General features: G+C 46.2%; 1 protein-coding gene and 1 non-coding gene across 3 annotated transcripts in view; one reads left to right on the forward strand and one right to left on the reverse strand.

The window, feature by feature from the left end:
* LOC124601423 (serine/threonine-protein phosphatase 2A 56 kDa regulatory subunit epsilon isoform) overlaps positions 1–26,601 on the forward strand; it is a 291,150-nt gene that overhangs the window by 107,899 nt on the left and 156,650 nt on the right. The gene's annotated exons all lie outside the window — the stretch shown is intronic.
* LOC124554802 lies at positions 11,697–11,802 on the reverse strand. Its single transcript, XR_006968456.1, has one exon. It is a non-coding gene; the product is annotated as a U6 spliceosomal RNA (small nuclear RNA).

A 26,601-nucleotide genomic window follows, 5' to 3' on the forward strand; every position in this document is an offset into this window, starting at 1 on the left:
GCTTCGGCTGCCCAATCTGCGGCCCTTCGTGCCTGTACCCATCTTGGCACAATTCCCGTGTCCATTACCCCTCACCAGTCTCTAAATATGGTACAAGGTGTGATTTTTCACAGAGACCTCATCCTTCAAACTGATGAGGAACTTCGGGACAATCTCGGACGGCGGGGTGTTCACTTTGTTCGGCGTGTTCAGAAGGGTCCTAAAGATAATCGTATTGATACTGGTGCCTTTATCCTGGCCTTTGAAGGGGATACCCTTCCTGAGAAAGTTAAGATAATGGTCTATCGCTGTGATGTGAAGCCGTACATCCCACCTCCTATGCGGTGTTTTAAGTGCTTGCGTTTTGGCCACATGTCTTCTCGCTGTACCCAGGACCCTCTCTGTGGTGACTGTGGACGTCCACTCCATGAGGGGAGTCCCTGTGTTCCCCCTCCTGTATGTGTAAATTGTCATGGTAGTCATTCTCCACGTTCAGCAGATTGCCCAGTCTATAAGAAAGAAAAAAAGATACAGGAGTATAAGTCTCTTGATCGTTTAAGCTACACAGAGGCCCGTAAGAAATATGCACGATTGCACCCTGTGTCCATGACATCTAGTTACGCCTTGGTTACATCTTCATCCCTTCCTCCCCCTTCCTTACCCCCGTCCCGGACCCCTCTCCTTCCCCCCTCCCCTGCGGCTCCCACACCTTCTCCTCTGGGCGCCGCTCCCCCTCCCCAGCCGGAGAAGTGTCCCACTCCTTCGGCGTCTGCCGGTCAAGGGCGCCTCTCCCGGGATGCCCCTTCCCGGCACCTTCCAGGTCAGAGGTCTGCTGCAGCGCGGCGACCGCGAGAGCCGCGGTCTATCGGCCCCCAGGTCGCCCGGTCTCTTTCTGTTCCTGATCTTGCTGCAGCTGGCTCCATTATGCCACACAGCCCTCTTCGATCTCAGCCTGAAAAGAAGAAGAAACATAAGTCCCGGGACAAAGAGCCTCTGGTGTCACCGGAGGTCCCTTCCCCGGCTTCACAACCGGATTCTGACCTGTCGTTTATGGATGTCGCCCCCTCCTTGTCGGTGACAGGTGGGGACCCGGCGGTATGACTGGATTTAGCGTGTTCAGCCCTCATTTAAACCATCGTTCTGTGGTTCTCCAGTGGAATTGTAATGGCTACTATCGTCACCTTCCGGAATTGAAATCCCTTCTTTCGTCCTACTCAGCAGCTTGTGTGGTTCTCCAGGAATCTCATTTTACTGATGCTCACTCACCGACCCTCCGTGGGTTCCGTGTTTTCTGTCGAAATCGGGTCGGACCCTTGCGGGCTTCTGGTGGCGTTTGTACGTTGGTCCGTACAGACATTGCTAGCACGTGGATTCCTCTCCAAACTACATTGGAAGCAGTTGCTGTTAGGGTCCACTTAGACTCTGCAGTCACAGTATGCAATCTTTATCTCCCTCCTGACAGGACTCTTACACCTGCTGCCTTAACCACCCTTCTTCAGCAACTTCCTCCTCCCTTCCTCCTCCTTGGGGATTTTAATGCTCATCATCCTTTGTGGGGCAGTGCCTTTCCATCTAGACGAGGTCTTCTTATCGACCAATTTATTGCAGACCACGACCTGTGCCTTCTTAATGATGGCTCCCCTACTCATTTCAGTGCTGGTCATGGTACCTTTTCTGCCATTGATCTTTCTCTTTCTTCTCCCTCTCTCCTCCCTTCATTACACTGGTCGCCACACGACGACCTTTGTGATAGTGACCATTTCCCGTTGATTATCACGCTCCCTTCCCGCTCCCCGATGGAGAGGTTACCTCGTTGGTCTTTCCACCGCGCCGATTGGCCTCTATATACTGCACAGGTCGAGTTTTCTCCCTCTTTGTCGGGTTGTATTGATGACGTCCTACGTGACGTGTCTGACGCGATTGTTCGCGCTGCTAACCTTGCTGTCCCGCGCTCATCTGGACAATTTCGTCGTCGGCAAGTCCCGTGGTGGAGTACGGCCATTGCCATTGCCATCCGTGATCGCCGTCGAGCTTTGCAACAGTTTAAGAGGCACCCATCTGTAGCCAGCCTTTCTACCTTTAAGCGCCTTCGCGCTAAAGCCCGTTATTTAATCAAACAGAGCAAGCGGATATGTTGGGAACGATTCGTTTCTTCCCTTGGTTCCACTGTCCCTCTGTCACGGGTATGGGCTACACTTCGCTCTCTCCAAGGTTGCCATCGGCAGTCCACCCTCCCAGGCCTTCACCTCCCAGATGGCATTTGTACGGACCCATTAGTTCTCGCAGAACATCTTGCGACCCATTTTGCAGTGGCATCAGCGTCGGCCTCCTATCCAGCTGCTTTCCTTCATCAAAAACAGCAGGCTGAAGCTGTCACCTTATGTTTCACCACTTGTGAGTCAGAATCTTACAACGAACCTTTCACTGAATGGGAATTTCTTTCTGCTCTATCTGCTTCTCATGATACGGCTCCTGGCCCAGATTCCATTCATAACCAGCTGCTTCAACATCTCAGTGCTCCACAACGGCACCATCTTCTTCGGGTGTTCAACCGTATCTGGCTCCAGGGTGACTTCCCTTCTCAGTGGAGGGATAGCATTGTGGTTCCTGTCCTTAAGCCTGGTCAGAACCCCCTATCTGTTGACAGCTATCGGCCAATTAGTTTGACCAATGTTGGTTGTAAGTTACTTGAACGGCTGGTAGCCCGTCGGCTCACTTGGGTCCTCGAATCTCGGGATCTATTGTCCCCTTACCAGTGTGGCTTTCGAGAGGGACGATCTCCAATCGATCATTTGCTTCGCTTGGAATCCGCAGTTCGGCAGGCTTTCTCCCAGCGCCGCCATTTGGTTGCAGTGTTTTTTGACCTTCGCAAGGCCTATGACACGGCCTGGCGCCATCACATCTTACTAACCCTTCATCAGTGGGGTCTTCGGGGCCCACTCCCGATTTTTATCCGCCAGTTCCTGATCCATCGGTCATTCAGAGTTCGAGTTGGTACTGCTTTTAGTTCTCCACGGACCCAGGAGACGGGCATCCCACAGGGTTCTGTCTTGAGTGTCCTTCTTTTCCTCATTGCTATCGATGGACTTGTGGCCTCTGTCGGTCCCTTGGTCGCCCCTGCCCTGTATGTGGATGATTTCTGCATATGGGTTAGTTCCTCCTCGATGCCATCTGCAGAACGGCAGCTCCAGGTGGCTATACGGCGTGCCTCTGCATGGACCCTCTCCCACGGGTTTCAATTCTCTCCTTTAAAATCGCGGGTGGTCCACTTCTGTCGCCGTACTACGGTCCACCCTGATCCAGAGCTCTATCTCGCTGCACAAAGATTGCCTGTGGTTCCACAGTTTCGTTTCCTAGGTCTTCTTTTCGACAACAAGCTCACTTGGCTGCCCCATATCAGACTCCTGAAGGTAGGATGTTTCCGTAAACTCAATGTCCTTCGCTTCCTTGCCCACTCCTCCTGGGGTGCGGACCGTTCCCTCCTCCTCCGTCTTTATCGTGCTCTAGTTCTGTCACGTTTGGACTATGGTTGTCAAGTTTATGGTTCAGCTGCTCCTTCCACTCTGCACGTGCTGGATCCAGTCCACCATCGTGGTATCCGTTTGGCCACCAGTGCCTTCGCTACTAGCCCTGTTGATAGTCTCCTGGTTGAAGCTGGGATCCCCCCCCTTTCTGTTCGGCGGTCCCAGCTTCTGGTGTCTTATGCCCTTACTATCCGTTCTTCTCCCGCCCATCCTTCCTATTCTATCCTATTCCCAGACCATGGGCGTCGCCCGCCTGACTCCCGCCCTCGGGCGGGTTTACCGGTTGGGCTGCGCCTTGCGTCTCTTACCCGTGATTTTCGGCTTCCTTCTTTGTCCTGTCTTCCTCGCTCCCTCCCCTCCACCCCTCCTTGGTTAGTTCCTCGGCCTCGAATTCGGATGGATCTCCGCCGCGGTCCGAAAGATTCCATCCCCCCGGTGGTGTTCCGTTCCTTTTTCCGCCAAATTTTATGGGAGTTTCGGGATGCTGTTGTTTTTTACACTGATGGTTCTAAATCTGCTGATCATGTTGGGTATGCCTTCACGTCCTTTGTTGGAACGGAAAATCATCTACTGCCACCCTCATGTGGGGTGTTTACTGCGGAATTGATGGCAATTTCCCGGGCCCTTACCTTTATTAAACAATCCCAACACAACCGCGTTTTGTTATGTACGGACTCGATGAGTGGCCTTCTTGCTATTGACCGGTGTTTTTCGCGCCATCCCTTGGTCTCTGCCATCCATGACCATCTCGCTGATCTTCACCGTGCTGCTTGTTCCATTGACTTCCTATGGGTCCCGGGCCATGTGGGTATCCCGGGTAATGAGCTCGCTGATCGTTTGGCTGGGGGAGCAGTTACTTACCCCCCGTTTTCTGTAACCCCTCCTGCAGCGGATTTACGGCTTCACATCAAATCCCACTTTGCACAGTCATGGGCCAATTCTTGGGAGGCTACTCCACTGTCTAATAAACTTCGTGCCATTAAGGTGAATACAGGCCCATGGCGTTCTTCCTTTAGCCTCTCCCGCAAGGACTCGACCACACTGTGTCGTCTCCGCATTGGCCATCCCAGGCTGACCCATGGTTTCCTTTTGCGTGATGAGCCACCCCCGCTATGTGGTTGTGGAGCCTTCCAGTCAGTGGCCCACATTTTGGTTGAATGCCCCCTTCTTTTGGCTCTGCGTGCTAAGTACAGACTCCCCCACACTTTACCTTTGATGTTGGCTGACGATTCCCGGATGGTCTCTCTGGTTCTAGGTTTCCTCTGGGAGAGTGGTTTTTATTCTCAGTTTTAAAGTTTTTAATCTCCCTCTGGTGTTGGGGCAGGGCGGTGAGTGTTTGGGTGTCTCCCACTGTAGGCAGTGTTCAGAGATTCCCGATTCACCTCCCTGACCGGAATCCTCTTTTCTTTCCCTTTTACTCTGTTTTCACCCCTTCTTTTTAAGGCTTGGTTAGTTTTTCTATTCCCATACGTACTTTCTGCATTATAGCAGTTGTACCTTTTAAGTCACAGGTGGTCTTGCCTATGCTGTTTCAGCATAGTGTTGGGTTCGTTCTCTTGCCAACTTCCCTCATTTGTTTTTACTAATGACAACGTGACTGCCCTTTTACGTTTCCCCTTTATCCGTTTTATTTTTCTGACTATACCGAGATGTCCCGTTAGCAGAATGGAGTCTATTTGAAACAAGGGACTGATGACCTTGCTGTTTGGTCCCTTTAACCTCAAACAACCAACCAACCAACCTACATTCCACCACTCCCACTCATGAGGTGCTTTCGGTGCTTGCATTTTGGGCATATGTCTTCCCACTGTACGGTGGACCCTCTTTGTGGTGATTGCGAACACCGACTCCATGAGGGAATCCCGTGTGTTCCGTCACCTGTGTGTGTCAGTTGTCATGACCGCCACTCCCCTCTTTCGCCAGATTGGCCAGCTTACAAGAGAGAAAAAAGGATCCAAGAGTACAAATCCCTGATCGCCTGTCTTAATCCTGAGGCTCGCCAAAACTCTGAGAGACTCCATCCATTGTCACTATCTTCCTCTTTTGCCTCAGTTACATTCTTTCCCCCTCCTACCTCTTTTATTACCCCAGCCCTGTCTCCCTCTCTCTTCCTCCCCCCTTGAAGTTCCCACAACCTCCTGTCCGGGAGCCGCTTCCCCTCTCCAGCCAAATAAGTGTCCCTCTTTCTTTGGCACTTGCTGGTGATCGAGCTCGCTCTTAGGGCCTCTCTCTCTCTCTCTCTCTCTCTCTCTCTCTCTCTCTCTCTCTCCGTCATCTCTCAGGCCGGTAGACTCCTACCACCACTCAGCCACAAGGCGCACTACCCGTATGCCCCAAGGTCGCCCATTCTTTTTCGGTTCCAGATCTTGCAAACGCCTGTATTCCCTCTGTGCCCTGTCCTACGCCACCTCTGGACGAGAAAAGGAAGAAACATATGTCCCAAGAGAAGCCCTCCCCCTAGTGCCCCCAGAGGTGCCATCTTCCCCATCGCAACCTGAGTCTTGATGTCTTATTTATGGATGTCACCCCATACTTGTCAGTTACGACTGTTCATCACCTCTTCGCTTCTTTATCTCTAACCTCGGATCTCGCCCCATGTTCATCCAGTGGAATCGCAATCAGCTACTAGAAATATAACGTCTTGTCTCCTCCTATTCTGCATTCTGTCTTCCCACTGTACGGTGGACCCTCTTTGTGGTGATTGCGAACACCCACTCCATGAAGGAATCCCCTGTGTTCCTGTTCCGTCGTGATGACTACTCTCCACATTTCGTGATTATCGGGCGTTCTGTCACAACTGTGCTGGCTCAGGGGTAGCATCTGGTGGGGTCTGCACTTTGGTTCGCTCTGATGTCGTAAGTGAGTGGATCCACTATGTACCAACTGGGAAGCAATAGTGTTTAGAGTGCAAACAACTCCTGCAATCACCATTTGCAATCTCTCTCTCTCTCTCTCTCTCTCTCTCTCCTCTCTCTCTCTCTCTCTCTCTCTCCAGATACTCCACTTTATGTTTAACTGTCTACTTTAATCCAGCCACTCCCGCCACTGTTTCCCCACCTTGGAGACTTCAGTGCCCACCACCCCCTATGGGAGAGTGCCACTTCAATTGGTAGAGCTCTCCTAATTGACCAACTTATTAAAGACATCGATTTGTGTCTCCTCAGTGATGGTTCCCCTACCCACTTCAGTCCCGCTCATGGCACCTGTATTGCTATCGATCTCACGATTTCCTCCCATGCTCTGGTAGCTACCCTCTATTGGTCATCCATGACGACCTTAGTGACAGTGACCACTTTTCGATGATTCTGTTGTTCCCCTACTGCCACCAGGCAGACCGACCCCCACGTTAGACATTCTGCAAGGCCAGTTGGCCTTTTATGTGTCTGCTGTGCAACTCGACACTTCCTTCTTGAACTCCACTGATGCAGTCGTGCAAGGCGTCTCTGCTACTATTCTTCATGCTGCTGGCACACGTGTCCCTTATCCACAGCTGCCCCTCGTCGCTGACCGGTACCGTAGTGGACCAAGGGTGTCGCAGTCGCTGCCCAGGACTGCCAACGGGCACTCCGGAGATTTAAATGACACCCTTCAAAGACCAACCACCTCCCTTTTAAGCGTCTCCTTGTCAACGCTCGTTATGTTACTAAGCAGAGTAAAAAAGGAATGCTGGAAGCACTGTGTTCCCTCCCTGGGGATGTATACCTCATCATCACAGGCTTGGTCCAAGCTCTATAGCCTTCTGGGCCGCCAGAGACAGTCAATTAACCAGGGTCTTAACCTCCAAGGTGCTCTGTTCACTGATCCACTTGTCCTTGGAGAACACCTGACAACACACTTTGTGACAGCATTGGTGTCCTCTTCCTATCCTGCTACCTCTGTCAGAAATGCAGAGTTGAATAGACCTTGCTCTGTTTCATCCTGGACCACTATGAGCCCTATAGTGAACCCTTTACTGAAAGTGAATTCTTGCAGGCTGTTAACTCTTCACCAGACACGGTCCCAGGCGTGGATTCCATCCACAACCAGATGATCCAACACTTCGACGTTCCCCAGAGGCAACATCTCATCAGGGCCTTATAGTGTGGTTTCCGGGCAGAATGATCTCCAACTGACCATTTACTCAGATTGTAAACAGACATCAGACAGGCTTTTACTAACCGCCTGCACCTGGTCGTAGTCTTTGTTGACCTACATAAGGCATACAACGTAGCTAAGCACCACATTTTAGTGACCCTCCATGATTGGGGTTCTGTGGTCCCCTTCTGATTTTTATGCGTGAGGTTTTATCTCACCAGCTCTTCCAGGTTCGAGTGGGCACTTCACTCAGCGCCCCTCGGATTGAGGAGAACGATGTCCCACAGGGTTCTGTGCTAAGTGTCACACACTTCCTCATAGCCATCAATGGGCTTGTAACCTCTGTTGGGCCTCTGGTTACCCCGGCATTGTACGTCGACCATTTTTGCGTCTGTTGCAGCTCCCACTCGGTAGCATCTGCTGAGCACAGACTCCAAGCTACCATTCGACGGGCCTCTGCTTGGGCCATCGTCCATGGTTTCCAGTTTTCTCCCTCCAAAACGTGGGTCATGCATGTTTGTCATCGACCCACAGTACACCCTGATCCAAAACTTTATTTAGGCGGCCAGCTCCTCGATGTTGTAGCACAGTCCCGTTTCTTGGGCCTTATTTTCGGTGAAAAGCTGACATCACTGCCCTATATTCGCCACCTAAAGACTACATGCATGTGGAATCTTAATGGTATCTGCCTCTTGGCCCCCACATATTGGGATACAGACTGTACTACTCTTCTCCATCTTTACCGTTCTCTGGTCTTGTGCAGACTAGATTATGACAATCAGGTTTATGGCTCAGTGGCTCCTTCCACTTTGAAACTACTTGACCCTGTTCATCACTGTGGGGTGCGTGTGGCTATTGGTGCCTTTCACACTAGTACCGTTGAATCTCCTCACAGAAGTGGGGATCCCCTCTCTACAAATATGATGGAGCCAACTCCTGATTTCTTACTCAGTCGACATTCACCATTTCCCTGACCACCCTGTGCAGCCTGTCTTCGCAAACCAGGAATGTTTCCCTCCTGCCTTCTGCCCACAGTTGAAATTGCCAGTTGGCATGCGTCTCACTTCCCTCTGTCCCTATCTCCATCCCCACTCACTGTAATGCACCTCGTTTAATCCCTCCCAATCCCCCTCCCCCTTGGATGATGCCTAGACCACGGATTAAGACTGAACTATTCCAGGATTCTAAGATTTCTGTCGCCTCTGGAGTTTTCTGGCGTCTTGTACGTGACATCCTTGCAGAGTTCCATCTTCTACACTGATGGTTGTAAGTCAGTCGATAAGGTGGGGTATGCTTTCACGCCTCCAACGGGCATAGAACACCATTTATTGCCAGGATCATGTAGTGTGTTCACAGCAGAGTTTCTTGCCATTCACAGAGCCCTCTTTTTTTTTTTCTTCTCAGGCCTTCCTTCAAAGTGTTTTAATTTGTTCGGACTCAGAGAGCCTATCGACTGATGCTATTCTCGTCACACTTTTGTCTCTGCTAGCCATTACCTTCTCTCTGCCTTTGGCTGTGCCACCTTCTCAGTTGTCTTTCTCTGGGACCAGTATCACGTGGGTATCCCCAGGAATGAACTTTCTGACCGTTTGACCAGAGAGCCAGACACTTACTCCCTATTCCCTTCACGATTCCAGCTGCAGATATGCAAATCTACGTCAAATCTCTCTTTGTCCAAAAATGGGATGACATCTGGGGCACTACTGCTCATAGTAATAAGCTCCTCTAATCAAGGAGTCTACTGCAGTTTGGCGCTTTTCCTTCTGCTCATCTCGGAAGGAGTCCACCGTTATAAGCTGTCTATGCATTGCTAATACCAGGCTCACCCATAGTTTCCTCCTGTGTAATGAACCACCCACACAGTGTGGTTGTGGAGCCAGACTGACGTTATCACACATCTACATCTACATCTACGTTTATACTCCGCAAGCCACCCAACGGTGTGTGGCGGAGGGCACCTTACGTGCCACTGTCATTACCTCCCTTCTCTGTTCCAGTCGCATATGGTTCGCGGGAAGAACGACTGTCTGAAAGCCTCCGTGCGCGCTGTAACTCTCTAATTTTACATTCGTGATCTCCTCGGGAGGTGTAAGTAGGGGGAAGCAATATATTCGATACCTCATCCAGAAACGCACCCTCTCGAAACCTGGACAGCAAGCTACACCGCGATGCAGAGCGCCTCTCTTGCAGAGTCTGCCACTTGTGTTTGCTAAACATCTCCGTAACGCTATCACGGTTACAAAATAACCCTGTGGCGAAACGGGCCGCTCTTCTTTGGATCTTCTCTATCTCCTCCGTCAACCCGATCTGGTACGGATCCCACACTGATGAGCAATACTCAAGTATAGGTCGAACGAGTGTTTTGTAAGCCACCTACTTTGTTGATGGTCTACATTTTCTAAGGACTCTCCCAACGAATCTCAACCTGGTACCCGCCTTACCAACAATTAATTTTATATGATCATTCCACTTCAAATCGTTCCGCACGCATACTCCCAGATATTTTACAGAAGTAACTGCTACCAGTGTTTGTTCCGCTACCATATAATCATACAATAAAGGATCCTTCTTTCTATGTATTCGCAATCCTTTACATTTGTCTATGTTAAGGGTCAGTTGCCACTCCCTGCACCAAGTGCCTATCCGCTGCAGATCTTCCTGCATTTCGCTGCAATTTTCTAATGCTGCAACTTCTCCATATACTACAGCATCATCCGCGAAAAGCCGCATGGAACTTCCGACACTATCTACTAGGTCATTTACATATATTGTGAAAAGCAATGGTCCCATAACACTCCCCTGTGGCACGCCAGAGATTACTTTAACGTCTGTAGACTTCTCTACATTGATAACAACATACTGTGTTCTGTTGTCTAAAAACTCTTCAATCCAGCCACACAGCTGGTCTGACAATCCTTAGGCTCTTACTTTGTTTATCAGGAGACAGTGCGGAACTGTATCGAACGCCTTCCGGGAGTCAAGGAAAATAGCATATACCTGGGGGCCTGTATCTAATATTTTTTGGGTCTCATGAACAAATAAAGCGAGTTGGGTCTCACACGATCGCTGTTTCCGGAATCCATGTTGATTCCTACAGAGTACATTCTGGGTTTCCAAAAACGACATGATACGCTAGCAAAAAACATGTTCTAAAATACTATAACAGATCGACGTCAGAGATATAGGTCTATAGTTTTGCGCATCTGCTCGACGACCCTTCTTGAAGACTGGGACTACCTGTGCTCTTTTCCAATAATTTGGAACCTTCCGTTACTCTAGAGACTTGCGGTACACGGCTGTTAGAAGGGGGGCAAGTTCTTTCGCGTACTCTGTGTAGAATCGAATTGGTGTCCCGTCAGGTCCAGTGGACTTTCATCTGTTGAGTGATTCCAGTTGCTTTTCTATTCCTTGGACACTTACGTGGATGTCAGCCATTTTTTCGTTTGTGCGAGGATTTAGAGAAGGAACTGCAGTGCGGTCTTCCTCTGCGAAACTGCTTTGGAAAAAGGTGTGTAGTATTTCAGCTTTACGCGTGTCATCCTCTGATTCAATGCCATCATCATCCCGGAGTGTCTGGATATGCTGTTTCGATCCACTTACTGATTTAACGTAATACCAGAACTTCCTAGGATTTTCTGTCAAGTCGTATATAGAATTTTACTTTCGAATTCACTGAACGCTTCACGCATAGCCCTCCTTACGCTTACTTTGACATCGTTTAGCTTCTGTTTGTCTCAGAGGTTTTGGCTGCGTTTACACTTGCAGTGAAGCTCTCTTTGCTTTCGCAGTAGTTTCCTAACTTTGTTGTTAAACCACGGTGGGTTTTTCCCGTCCCTCATAGTTTTGATCGGCACGTACCTGTCTAAAACGCATTTTACGATTGCCTTAAACTTTTTCCATAAACGCTCAACATTGTCAGTGTCGGAACAGAAATTTTCGTTTTGATCTGTTAGGTAGTCTGAAATTTGCCTTCTATTACTCTTGCTAAACAGATAAACCTTCCTCCCTTTTTTTATATTCCTATTAACTTCCATATTCAGGGATGCTGCAACGGCCTTATGATTACTGATTCCATGTTCTGCGCTTGCAGAGTCGAAAAGTTCGGGTCTGTTTGTTATCAAAAATGTGGAACGCTTCACGATTTTGCGTGTCATCCTTGCGCAGGGGCCATGCTAATCTTCTCTGTATCGTTCCAATTTTAGTATATGTACCCTTCTTTTGGCCCTTCGTGATAAGTATAGTTTTCCTGATTCCTTAAATTTAATATTAGTACATGATTCAGGATGGTTGAACTGGTCCTCAGTTCCCTCTGTGAAAGTGGTTTTTATTTCCGGTTATAAGGGTTTACTCTACTCTTGGAGCAGGGGCAGGGTGGTTGTGGTTGGGGCCTCTGCATATCTTCTCGGTCTGGGTCCATGACCACTTCCCCATGGAAAGACTGCTCCATTTTTCCAGTTTTTATATTCAGTTTCACCTTTTATGCCTTTGTGTGTTTTAACTCCATTATTTCATAACTTGACTCCCTTGACTGGATCCATCCACTTTTAGCGAACCCTCTTTCTTCTGTGACTAACTTCGGAATCGCGGGATTGATGTCCTTGCCGTTTGGTCCCATAAAACCTCTCAATCAATCAGTCTTGTATCAAGACCATATTTACCAATTCGAGTATTGTACTAGGGGATAAAATTGAAATTCAAAGCGCCATGCTGTGGACGTACAAGGAAAGACGTACTGAACTCGTAACAACTACATTTGACTGTCCGAAAGTCTGGTCCAATTTTTTCCCCTCCAGAAATTTAGTTTGGTGAACTTAGATATGCAATGGAGGCGTCTGGGAGAATTCGCGCATTTACCAGAGATTCAGGGATGATTGTATTGTTGGCTTTATCAAACTGTTCGGACTTTAGGTCCATTCTGTGCTGTTAATTGTTGTCTAAGGGACGTGCAGATGCTTATACCCTGATTGTGGCTGGCAAGTGACTTACATCCAGGCCTGTTTCGCTAAAACGGACGAGCAGTCAGCACTGACCGCATTGCGGCCAAAGCACAAATAAGTGCCAGTGTTGAGCCTCTAAGCGCTGTGGTTTCCAACCATTCTTAGGCCATTGCCCCTGACTGCAACCAGATTTTAGCTAGTACCCACTAACCTGTCATCTGTTGCGCCCCCCCCCCCCCTCTTCGCCACATTATCAATATGTTAGGTTAGTAACTTTAGCATCTAAATTAAACCGTAGAATGCAAGATTGTATGGAATGATGAGAGATGAATTATATTCAGAGAGATTGTGTGTGTGTGTGTGTGTGTGTGTGTGTGTGTGTGTGTGTGTTAGAATGAATGTCGAAGGAATTCGTGTTACATCGCCCAAGTGTTACCCACAACTCCTCCTCAGAAAAGAACGCTGAGTATCCACAGTGAGGATAGACACGTGTTACAAAACGTACTTCCCTGCATTACTCCACCCCATTGCGGCACTCGCGTGACCTGCACGCTTCAACCCCATTTAAAATCAACCAAGTTAAAATGTCTGCACTATGCTTACTGTTCGTAAATCACTTTATTGCTGCACTGCTGGGCGTTGTTGCCGAGCGGTTCTAGGCGCTTCAGTCCGGAACCGCGCGACTGCTACGGTCGCAGGTTTGAATCCTGCCTCGGGCGTGTATGTGTGTGATGTCCCTACGTTAGTTAGGTTTAAGTAGTTCTAAATTCTAGGTGGCTGATGACCTCAGATGTTAAGTCCCATAGTGCTCAGAGCCATTTGAGCCATTTGACTGCTGCACTCCTTACTTCTGAACTGGCAGAAATTGGAAGACTTCAGGCAGTTAATGTATCTGACCACAGCCACTAATAGTAATAATACTGTGTACAGCAGTATAGTAGTCCTTACGTAGTTACTGCTGTGTAGCACTGTCAATTCATTTATGTGTTTTGAAGCGAGTAATGAAGCAATTTCTGGACTACTGCAGGTGGTTGATACAGCTTGGGGAAGACATTTTCTTGAGATATTTAGCATTTGTTATATATCTGTCTGTACGGGACAATGCACATCGTGTGCGTGTTTAGTGGGTGGCCCGTGTGAGGAACCTGTAATCTCCACCGCATTAATGCTACTAATTGAGAAAAAGTAATTATTCATAAATTATATCTTCAGTTTCAGATAATTGTAATGGTTTTTTTTTGGAAATAATTGTTTAGCTTATACCCATCAGAAAATTTCATTCAACCCCTCTGGGGTTGATTACACCAGTTTGGGAATCACTGCTCTAGCGTCAGCTTTTTGCTGGTAGGTGGGTTACGAGCAAGGATGTAACACGCTCTGTTTCCACTCTCAAACAATTAAAGTGCAGCGTCCCATCGATCGTGCATAGTAATAAGATCAAATTCCGTCATAACTTCTGTGATTGCCATGTTTCGAAGGAAAACCTGAGGGCGCATTCAGTCCATTCTGTTAACGTACTTACGATGCCAGGGAACTGTGATCTTTTGACATGACATTTCGGTGCAAAGTTTTCACGCGTTATTCAAAAAGCTTTCCATAGTCTTTCACTGCTGTCATGTCCAGCACGGTTGCTAGAGCATGAGTGTGGCACCCGCAACATGCATTAACACATTGCGAAAACACGTGTAATAACAGCGCTGATCGCAATGTTGCAAGGTCTCTCTGTGCAATTGCCGGATTACGTTGAAGTTAAATGAAACTATAAAATAGTGAACCGTTTGTCCACAAGCAAACAATATTACTTTAAACTAAGAAGAAAAGTCGGAGGCTGAAGTCGGGAAGCGTAGGATTCATTGAGTGTTAGTAACACAACAAAAATACGAATTTGCGCCACTGAGAAGTCAGTGAGGCAGTGCTCGCGAAATATTGACCGATTACTCTCTTTGGTACCAAACAGACAATTCTTTGGCAAGTGAGCAAAATTCATTCGATTGAGGAAGAAACAAAAATACTACATTCAAGTACTATTTTTAGTGAGTCTAAAGATCCAGTATTGTGAAAAAAATTGAAATTTCGCTTGTAATGTGGCTTCTTTAGAAGGTACTATTAACAATTGGTTTGCCGAATTTAGCTGTTGTGGTGCTTTCATCAACGATTCGTTTCCTGAAAGCCAACCAAAATCGGTGGTTGCAAAAACCATCGATGAATGTGTACAGTGTGATTGAAGAGGATCTACGTTTGACTGACTTTGAGATAGAGACCTCAGTAGTCTTTTCAAAGACTGTCGTACATCTTATTTTGGATGAATATTTTACCGTGAAAAATATTTTCACAGATGGATAACGCGCAGTTGACAAGCACAGGCTCCTGTCAGTTGGTGTAAGTAAATATTCTAAATTAGTAAATACTAAAAATTTACCTGGAAGTGAAAAATCCCTATACAGAATTGTAACACGAGACCAAACAAGGATGTATTCGTACATGCTGGAAGCAGTAGTTTTGTTGTCGATTCATTTTGGAACATCCGAAGTGTTTAATTCGTGAAGCACGTAAAAAAAGTCCGTTTCTTTGGTTATACTGGACATGCAATCATAGCTTAAGGGGTTCGAAGAACAGTTAAGCTACGTTTGATTATCATAACTCCTCGATGAAATCAAGAGAAACAATCGAAAACATTGCAACATTCGTTGTGACAGTGGCGGCTGGCACATAGCACGTCAAACAATTCATTATTTGGCGTGCCAAATAAAATATACGTCTACAGGGGTTTTTATAGACTGCCAAATCTTTCGAAAACTCTGTTGTTGAGGTTCAGACAGAGTGGTAGAAACATAATAATAGAGGATTCGACGCATACAAAAATGTATAATCATAATGCTTCAGGTGCCGATAAAACTTGAGAAAAACGACAAAGCTACTGTTGGCTGAAGACCCCTAGAAAGACGCCAAATAGGTAATGCGTGAAGTGACCGGGAAAGCCTAAAAATGTTGAAAACACACAAGTTTTAATCGCGAGTGTTTTCAGAAAAATGAAACTATTCGTACAAAAATGTCTTTCTTTGTTATTGTAATGACTTACAAGATAGCCCTCGCACGTTTTGATTGTCTCTCTGTTTTTAATGGCCATCAGTGGTCTGGTGGCGGCTGTGGGAGTTACAGTGTCCTCCTCTTCCATATGCTGATTATTTTTGCTTTTACTTCTGTTCATCTGTGATGGACGTTGTTGATTTTTTTGCAGACTGCAGGGAGCAATAAATCGAGTGCAATCTTGTGCTTTTACTCGTGGCTTCAATTTTTGGGCAGCCAAGACCTGCATTATGCATTTATGTCGCTGCCATTATGCATTTATGTCGCTGCTGTACAGTCCATCCCCCATCTGGATCTGTACCTTGATGGCTAGTCCCTCAAATAGGCGAACTCTCGTTGTTTTGTGGGACTGGTCTTTGATGCCCATCTTTGTCAACTAACGTGGACATGTTGGTCACACCTCAGTGCTCTTTGATGCCTCAGCAACACCAACTGGAGTGCGGACCATAGTACTCTGATATGGCTCTACTCAGCGTTGGTCCAGTCTTTCTAGATTCCGAGAGTCTGACACATAGCTCGGCTTTAGCTTCAATGTAATACATGTGCTGGACCCGATACACTATTTTCAGGTACGACTGGCAGCCGGACTAGCCCCATGATCAGTCTCCTAGCTGAGACAGAGGTTCCACTATTGTGGTCTATGCGGCAACAGTTGGTCGTCAACGCATTACACTTTCCGGTGCTCACCGGAGCACTTTAACTACCGTCTCTTTTCTCTAGATACGGAGACACACCTCCCAAAACGGCGGCGCCAGGTCTAGGATCATGAACACAATGTGCTTCTGATCCTTTTTTCTGAACTCCAGCTTTGCCGCCTTTCTTATCTTCTCTGACATTGCTCACGTGCACTTCTGTGAGGCAACCCTTGTCCACAGCTCTTGTGTCGACCTGTCACAAGGTCCGAAAGATGCGACTCATCCTGGGGCTCTGTCGTCAATTCTTGCCCATTCTAGGCGTGTTTCGGGATTGAAAAGTAGACTAGACTGATGTCTCGGTGGTTGCTGATCACAGTGACTTTGTTTACATTCATGCAGATCTCCTCACGGTCTTGAGCATATCTGTTCCTGTACTGGTGAGTCCTTCCTCATTTGTAGGGACTCCTTGAGCAGTTTTCAAGCTCTTGACCAGTGTTTTCCTCACCATCCCGTGGTCCTGACTAGCCAGAATTCCCTTTTTGCCCATGAACAATATGGACGCTCGATGGTCTTTGTCTGGATCCTAGGTCACGTGTGAACCATGGGGAATGAACTCGCTAACAGGCTGGCCAAATTGGCAACCGACAAAGCCGCCTCTTTGAGATCGGTACTCAGGAATTGGACCTTCGATCGATATTATGCCGTCAAGTTCTAAGGATATGGAATACGGACTAGAATACACTGATTTTGCCGGGTGATAAAGGAGACTACAAGTGTGTGGAGGTCCACCATGTTGGCCTCTCGCAAGGACTCCATCGTCCTTAGCCCGCTCCACGTTGGGCTTACTTCGCTGACTTGTCATCTCGTCCGCCGCGAGGGTCCGCCCCACTGTCGTTGTGGTGTCCATTTGACGGTGGTCCACACGTCGCCAACTCATAATCTTCCTTTTATTAGAGGACGATGCTTCAGCAGCTGACCTGGTTTTGAGGTTGGCTGTCTCGGCTTGGTGGTCTGCCCCAACCCTCACTATATCTGCTCTTTTTCTCTTCTTCCCCCCCCCCCCCCCCCCCCCACCACCTTGCGTGTTCTCTTTGACTTGGTGTTTTCCGTGTGTTGCTTTTACCCTGTACGTGTCGCAGCTAGTCTTTTCTCGGTATTGTTGGATGAGGTGCCTCTGGTAAATGGCAGGAGGTATGTCCTCCATCGCATTTTCTGCCTTTGTGGGACCCTGGCTGCTCCCTAGACGGAGCATCTCGCCTGCCTTTCTTCCTTTCTCCCCCTTTACTTCTTCCTCATTCCTTACACTAGGCTTTCTCGACATTTAGATAAACCTTGGGGTTCTTCCCTTAGGTGTCGCGCACTAGGCCCTTCTTTGGTGTGGTTTTGTTTGACTTCGCTGTTCGAGTTAGGAGGGGCTTGCTGGTGCGGGCTCGTATTTTGGTCCGTCTAGTCATTAAACCAACCAACGGCCTTTGCATGTATAAAAACGCATGGCGCACAGTGAGACGTCAGCTGCTTGTTCCACTCCCTCCCCCCACGGACTCCCGCTGTGTATGGGGTCGTGCCGCTGCACAGGCGCAGCAGATCAAAAGCAGTTGAGTCATTGCAATCTGTCGTGGATACCGCCTGGTGCGCAGGAAGGTGTAGGCATGTCTTCAACGTACAATGCATTAAAGGCAGGGGTTCCCAGAAGGTGGCACGCGTTGATAACAGGGACATTTCAGGTGCTACGCGTACATGTAAACAAAACATGTGGATATTATTTCAGATTATTTTCTTACTTGCTTTATTTTTAAAGTAAAAGATATTGAGAAAAGATTAATAAATGTAGTATGTCTATAATGTTAAAGAAAATGGGTTTCCCACAGTGTGTTCGTTTCGGACTGCACAAAGTCCCAAGTAGATCGATTGCACCCTCCCCGCCCCGTCCTTCGTTCGTCGAAGCCGCCTTGTCCGGGAACTACTAGTCTTGTTTTCAAATCACCGATAATTAGAACGGATCTTGTCGGTGGTTATTCGAAAGTTTTCGTGCCGCAATGCAACCGGTGCCAACTTATACGATGTGCCAGTGTGTGACGCTGCAGTAGTCATTAGGAAACGATCGGTTTGTTATTGTTGTTTTGCTGGCTGTTAACGTTATAGGACGTCGTGACATGAAACAGCTTGCGTCTGGAACCGGTATGTGCGTATTACAAGAAATTGATTCTTGACTAATGTAATTGTGATGTGAAATTTAACTTGATTGTGTGACTTGTAAGTGATTATGTTTTAAGTTAAATAGTGGACCGATTTTTATGCCAGAAGCTACTTCTACCTCCAAGCATGCAGTTAAAAAAACCTAAAACAACACCTAACCGCAGGTATGATGAAAGCTACTTAGTGTTTGGTTTTACAGTAAAGTCTGGTATAGAAACCGATGACTCCTTTCCCCAATGCGTTGTATGCTCAGAAACGCTTTTTGATCAAAGCATGAAGTCTCCTCTATTAAAACATCATAAAAATTCTAAACACTATGAGTTAGTTGATAATCTTTTTGACTTTTCTTCGAAGTAAATCTATGTCTTCTATAAAAGAATCAAGGTGCGTGGCAAATTTTATCAGCACTGTACTAACTTAATAAAACACTCATACGTGGCTAGGGAGGAAAACCTCACCTAATTGGAGAGTCGCCTACTGATAATCCAGGCTGTTTTGGCAGGAAAAACGGCCAAGAACTCACAATGTTCCGTTGTCAATATGCTAAGAAGGAAGATTGAAGACGTGTCTCCAATACTGAAGAAACATTCCACAACTGCAAGAGTGCAAGTATCTCACAGACGGAGGGTACAGATGACGCAACTATGGCGCAGTTGCTCTTTTTGTACGTTGTTGGATGGAGATATAAGAGAACAGTTTTTTTCTTGCAAACCGCTGATGTCAAATGCTACAGCAGACAAAATTTGCAATATGATTGACCTTTATTTATTAAAAGTAGGTATTTCTTGGAAAAACGTGTTGGTATTTGTGCAGTCTGGACCAAGGCAATGTGGCCATTTAACAGGGCTGGCAGCAAAAGTGAAAAAAGTTGCATCTGATTGTCGAGGCACTGGTTATAATCCACCGATAAGCACTGGCTTCTAAGGGTATGTCCGGAATTCTTCGTATTGATTTGACAGGTGCTGTAAAATTTATAATCCTTAACAAGGCAAGAGCTGTAAACTCACGACTGTTCATGCTATTGTGTGAAGATAAATATTTAAAAGCTTGCTTCTTCGTACTTAGGTAAGGTTGGCAAGATTTCGAACCAGATATTTGAACTGAACCTAGGTTTTTATGTTTCTTTGTGACAAATAGAAAAACAATGCATGAAACTTTTCGCTGATTATCGAGTTTGGCCTATTGTGCTGATATCATTCAAAAGCTTCACATATTATCAGCCTACAGGGACGAGGCTCAAAAGCTTTCTCAGTAGTTAAGAAAATATCGTCCTTTAAAAGAATTGTACTCTTTTTAGTTCACAAGTACTGAACAATAAATTTTTCGCGTTTCCTATACTCTGTCATTTTTGGAAGATAGCAAACTAGCTCCACATGGAAGATTTAGTTATTGACATTAATACAGATGTAGGGGTCCTTCAAAAAAGATTTCAAAGTATTTTCCCGAAGATTCCCTAATATATAACTGGAAAGGAAATCGATATTCAGGAAATTTTTCGGAAGAAATTTTCGTCGACATAAATAGAGATAGTTCGATGGAAGATGCTTTCTAAAAGAAAACTGTGGTTTCTTTTTGGATGGGCGCAAAAGCAGAATATCCTTTTCTTTTCAAACGAGCAGTCCGATTTTTGGTGCCATTTGTTACTACTTAGATGTGTGAAACTAGTAGTTTAAAAAGAAATACAGAAACAGAAGACTTGTGAGTTGAGTCCAACTGAGCCAGAATTTTGAAGCTCTGGTTATAGATAAACAGCACCTTGCTTGGAACTGAACCTTGTAGATGTCCTTTAATGAGAATCTTAATTTTAAAACTGATTGGTTACCGACTTTGAAGTCTGATTTACTGTCAGTTCGTTTTGATTCTGAATTGTTTGCTGTTTGGACTAATTTACCTTCCTCGATATTCTGTTTATTACTCTCATGTACAGCTGGTTTACATTATTTGCGATGTGAATGTTTAATAACCATTCTAAACGTAATTTCTCTCGTATTCATTGAACATTTGTATCAGAACCGGTTTAATTTAAGTTCATGTTATTTGCTACAAATAAGCACAACATGTGGAAATTAACCACTCTGTAAAAAAAGTGCTTCCACGAAACCTTAAATGTCACATTTTTTACCACACGTAATAGTTGATTGTACCCTCCCCTCAGGGTTCGTTAAAAAGTCAAGTGGTCCACAGGAACAAAGTCTGGGAACCCGGCATTAAGACTACTAATATTAAATGAAAGTGATGTGGCCGCGGAAAGGAAGGGAAAACAAAGAAAGAAAAAAGTGCGACCAAGTTACCTGCTGGAAACAAACGTTAGAGCAGAAGTTGCCCTAGTCGCCAGAACGTTGTTCCAGCACTTTAACTTTTCACTAGAAGAGTTACAGCATCTCCAAGAGAGAATTTTTTGAACTCTGGGGAACAAGTCGACACTGGAGACTTACCATAGTATGCGTGCGCTAAATCGCGATGTATCGTCAATTGGGGTTATTCTGACCTCCTGGGAGCAACATTGACCCTGGGGTCAGTTTCACACTCATCGGAATTAAGACCACACACACCGCTATGTTGTGTGTCCGCGCGTGCGTGCGTGTGTGTTTCTTTGTGAATTCGGATGATTCCGATAAACCACCTTGGCTTTTCCATTATAGTTCAGAAAATTTTTAACCAAGCACTATATATTTGCCTAAAATGAAATTGGAAAAAAAGAAGAAGAAATGGCTATCCTGTCATCAGGTTATTAAATGTTCCAATTCACACATTTTAATGAAGTTGTCTAACGTTCTTAGGAGCACAGACAATTTTAACTACAAAAAAGTCACATTTGTTTAAAAGAGGGTAACATTGACCTTCAAACTTTTTCCCTCAGGGGCAAAATTAGCCCTCTAAAAATTATAACAGAGTTAGGTAGGAATTTTACGAAAGAGGATCAGATAATGATTTTGGGTGGTGCTGGAAAGGGACAGGGAGTATGATGTAGGTGGTGACCTCGAAAAGACAGCTACTCAAACTGTTGGCACAAATGTGCACTTCGCTCAGTTCTTTCAGCGTCATGATCGGCCTCATCTTAATGCTGCTGTTAGGCGTGTTAACATGAGGCTTGAGAAGGCACTGGTGGCGGAGCGCATCTCTCCTATTGCAGATTCCGGGTGGAGTGTGGGGATGGAGCCACTAAACTTTAAAACTGCCATTTTTGATAAAAATTACTTGATTAGTTTTCAGACGTATCTACATCTACATCTTCATCCGTACTCGGTCAATCCCAGTATACTAGTTACTAGAGTTTCTTCCCGCTCCTATCACCTATGGAGCGCGGAAAGATTGATTGAATGCCTCTATGCGTGCAGTAATTATTCGATCTTATCCACACGATCCCTGTGTATGTGATACGTAGCGGGTTGTAGTATTTCCTAGAGTCGTCACTTAAAGCTGGTCTTCGAAACTTTGTTAATATACTTTCTCGGGATGGTTTACGGCTATCTTAAAGAGTCTTCCAGTTCCGTTCCTTCAGCATGTCTGACTCCAAAGGATCAAACAAACCTGTGGCCATTCGTGCTGCGCCACTATACGCTCAACATACCCTGTTAGTCCTATTTGGTACGGGTCCCACACACTTGAGTATTCTAGAACTGGTCGCACGAGTGATTTGTAAGCAGTCTCCTTTGTAGACTGATATTACTTCCCTAGTATTTTACCAATAAACAGAAGTCTACCACCTGGTCTACCCACAGCTGAGCCTGTGTGAGCGTTCAGTTTAATATCCCTTACAAAGTGTAACCACCCAGGAATTTTTATGAGTTGTCGGAATGCAACAGTGACTCATTGGTATTGTAGTCATAGGAAAATTTTTATATTTCAGAACATTTAAAGCAACCTGCTCAAGATCTGACTGAATATTTATGCAGTTCCCTTCGGATAGCACTTTATTATTGATAACTGTATCATCTGCAAAAACTCAGGTTACTATTAATATTGTCCGCAAGGTCATTAATAAACAACATGAAGAGCCTGAGTCCCAACACGGTTCGCAGGCCTGAGTGGCCGAGCGGTTCTAGGCGCTACAGTCTGGAACCTCGCGACCTGTACGGTCGCAGGTTCGAATCCTGCCTCGGGCATGGATGTGTGTGATGTCCTTAGGTTAGTTAGGTTTAAGTAGTTCTAAGTTCTAGGGGATTGATGACTTCAGATGTTAAGTCCCATAGTGCTAAGAGCCATTTTTTTGAACCCAACACGGTTCACTGAGACACACCCAGGCTGCTTCTACATCTGCTGATGAAGACACTCTATCCAAGATTAACACGCTGTGCCCTCCTTACCAAAAAGTTCTCAATCCCGTCACAAATCTCACTTGATACCTCATCTGATCGAACTTGTGATAATAAGCGCACGTGTGGTACCGAGTCAAATGCTTTTCGGAAACCAAGGCACATTCCATGTAGCTGCCTGCCTTGGCCCAAAGCTTTCAGTATGTACTGTGAAAAACGTGCGAGTTGGGTTTCACATGATCAATGTTTTTGGAATCCATGCTGGTTGGCATTGAGAAAGTTATTATGTTAAAGATATCTCAAAATATTTTCTAAGATTCTATAACAAATCGATGTCAAGTATATTCAACGGTAGTTTTGTGGATCACTTCTACTACTCATCTTGTAGACGGGTGTGAAATGTGCTTTTCCCATGAACTGGGCACGATTTTATGTTCGAGGGATCTATGGTAAAATATATCCAGAAGCGGAGCTAACCTCGCCGCAAATTCAGTATAGAATCCGATAGGGTTTCCATCGGCCCCTGGAGCTTTGTTCAATTTCAGCTGTTTTCCAATACCATTGACACTGATACTTATTTCATTCGTCTTTTCAGTGATTCGAAGATGAAATTTGGGCAGTTCTCATGGTTTCCCTTATAAAGGAACATTTGGAAACAAGAGTTAAACATTTCAGCTTTTGCTTTGCTACCCTCAATTTCAGTTCCTGTCTCATTCGCTAGGGCTGCACACTTAACTTTGGTGCCACTGGCATCGTTTATATACGCCCAGAATTCGTGAAATATTATCTGACACTATTCTGCTACGGCAATCAGTGGAGGCTCTCTTGAGTGCCCAACGTGTTTCATTCTGCTCCTCTCTTTAGCTCTACACTTTGTTTTACACCTATTATGTGGTAATCTCAGTTTCTTCAGAATTTCCTTTACAGTGTATACCATGGAGGTTCTCTCCCATTATGGTCGCTGTTTGGTCTCCTCACCAAATCAATCAACCAACCAACCAGACGTATTATGGACTGACATACTGGGTACATATCTGTCCAGGGCCTTGTCAATAATTCTTTTAAACTTCAGCCATAGTTCTTCTACACGCTATTGCCCTGTGCTGAAAGGTGCAAGTTCCCCATTGAGATATGACACTACTCATTCTGTATCTAGTTTATTGGACATTTATATCTGTCCGCTTCCTTTGGTAGTCCTTTGTATTGTGGTAATCATTGTTGCCACAACCGTGTTATCGTCATTGATAACCAGTTTCGATGTGGACATCCCCACAAATGTCAGGTCTGTTTGTTGCCTTTAGATCCGATATACAAGTATTTTCATCATAAGTGTGGTTTGTAACTATATGTTGTAGGTAGTTTTCAGAGAAGACATTTAGTAATGTTTCACATGATGTCTTATTGGGCCCACCACTATCAAAACTGTAAGCTACCCTATTAATGGTCGGATGATTAAAGTCTCCATCGATGATTACGTTGTGATTCGAGAACTTACATACAAATGAACTGAGATTTTCTCTAGAGTTTTAGGTTATATAAGGTGGTGTCATGTCACGAAAACTAAATTTTGTATAGGTGACACAAAAAATTACTGTATTCAAAGGAATTGATGGTTATCCACTCAGCATTTATATTTGCTGTAGACTAGTTACTTTTTTATTTAAAAGGTAACCATGAGTCACGATTTAGAAAAGATATTTTTATTCATATACCAATAGCGTTTACTGAAACTGAATGTCACAAGATGGAAGAAGGAATTAATCAGAAGTGAGAGTACTGTTGGTCATAAACAAAAGTAACCAGTAATAAAGAGCCTTTGGCTATACTCCGATTAAAATTACTTTGTGGTTGACGTTTGTCAGCTGTGTGGTAGGGGTCAGCCGCCATCCAATACTAGTTCTTTCTCTAACGGCACATGCTAGCTATCTAGCTATGTTCCTGTTTTGTAAGTACGTGTAGCGCCGTGTGAAGTGAGGCTGGTTGTGCCCTGGCGATATTGCCCCTGCCACTACAGTCTGCCAATCATAAAGTAATTTTAATCGGAGTATAATCTTCCTCGAAAGTGATAATGCAGTGAATAAATTTTAATGCATAACGGAGTGCTCGTACACTGTGTGTAACATTCTGGGTGGGGTAAGTGCCCCCCTCTTGCTCTCTCCCCCCCCTCCCGTCTCAATCTCCGCACGCCTGTATCCCCTCCGGGTCCGGGGGTTAGAATAGACCCGACGTATTCCTGCCTGTCGTAAGAGGCGACTAAAAGAAGTCTCAAACGTTTCGGCCCTTATGTGATTGTAGGGTTTGACCTCTATTTTCAAAATTTTCATGAAGAGCGAGCCAATTGGGGAAGGGCGCCTTACATGGTGCATAGTGTCCATCGTGCGCTGAGACCTTTCGCATCCTTCGTTGACGTGGATCCGCACTTCGGCTCATTCTCCAGCTGTTGGGCGAGATCACCCTCCTGGGTGTGTTTTCCTCCATCCTCTGTGCAGTATCTTTTTCTGCGCTGTCGACGATAATGGACAACTTAGCTCGTTTGCGCCTGATATCCAGCTTGGTAGTCAGTTCATTCTAGGGGGGCCATCATGTACCCAGTTGGTTGTAGCCCCCTGACCACACAGAGATCGCTCTGCTGATGCTTGCGCCGTTAACTCCCCACGTATGCCAAGGAGTAGATGCCCATCACCCTGAGGCATGGGGACTCTAGGCAGTCGCCATCCTGCCAAGTGGCCTCTGCTGCTGAGTGGCGCTTGTGGGGAGGGCCCCTGGCTGGAGTGGGTCACATGAGGGCGGATGACACGCCATGAAGTGTAGTACGTCATCTCTTGCTGGTGGTCAAACACCAGCACTCTCTACACTGTCTAAGCGGTCTAACTTCAGTGCTAAGAAATACGACTCCCCCCCCCCCCCCCCCCTCGGTCACTCCATGGGAGGAATGCCAGGCTAGGGATGGCAGCGAAGCTTACTCACCCCGGTACCGCATACGTACGAAAGTTGATGGGGAATCTTCCTTGTCCGTGAAACCTCAGGTTTTTGTAGAGCATTTAGAGGACAAGTTTGGGGAGGTGGAGGGCTTTTCCAAAATGCGGTCAGGGTCGATCTTGATCGAAACAGCATCCTCTGTCGAGTCACGGGCACTACTCATGTGTGACAATCTGGGGGATGTTTCTGTTTCCATCACGCCCCATAAAAGCTTAAATATGGTCCAGGGTATCATATTTCACAGGGACCTTCTTTTGTAGTCTGATCATCAGCTGCGCGCCAGTTTAGGGCGGCGAGGTGTCCATTTCGTACGGCGCGTCCATCGGGATCCGAGGGTAACCAGGTTGCCATCAGTGCCTTCATTTTGGCGTTTGACGGTGATCCATTACCCAAGAAGGTCAAGGTGTTGACCTGCCGCTGTGACGTAAAGCCATATATCCCTCCCACGATGCGGTAGTTTAAGTGCTGGAAGTTCGATCATATGTCTTCCCACTGTACTTCCCATGTACTTCACATCCCAATATTCCCTGTGCCCCAACTCCCATCTGTGTCAACTGTGGAGAGCACCATTCGCCTTGCCCTCCAGACTGCAGGATTCTCCAGAAAGAAAGAAAAGTAATGGAATAAAAGATCCTGGACCGACTGACCTACACCAAGGCAAGAGAAAATATGAGAGGTTACATATTCTGCATATGTTGTCAACCTAGGCCGCTGCTACGACAAGGGTGCTACCATCTTCCATTCTGCCGCATTCAGTTGACTCTGAGCCATAAGACTCCACCTGCTCCCTTGATGCTGGAGGGTACTTCCCTCCCTGTTGCTCCTGCACTACCTACTTCAGGAGCAACACCCCCCAACCATTCTCTGGTGGAGAAGCATAAGTCTTCTTTGACTCCTCTGGCCAGGAAGGGCTCCCTTGGCTCACTCCCTTCCC

The sequence above is a fragment of the Schistocerca americana genome, chromosome 1, assembly GCF_021461395.2.
Source record: "Schistocerca americana isolate TAMUIC-IGC-003095 chromosome 1, iqSchAmer2.1, whole genome shotgun sequence".
Classification (NCBI taxonomy): domain Eukaryota; kingdom Metazoa; phylum Arthropoda; class Insecta; order Orthoptera; family Acrididae; genus Schistocerca; species Schistocerca americana.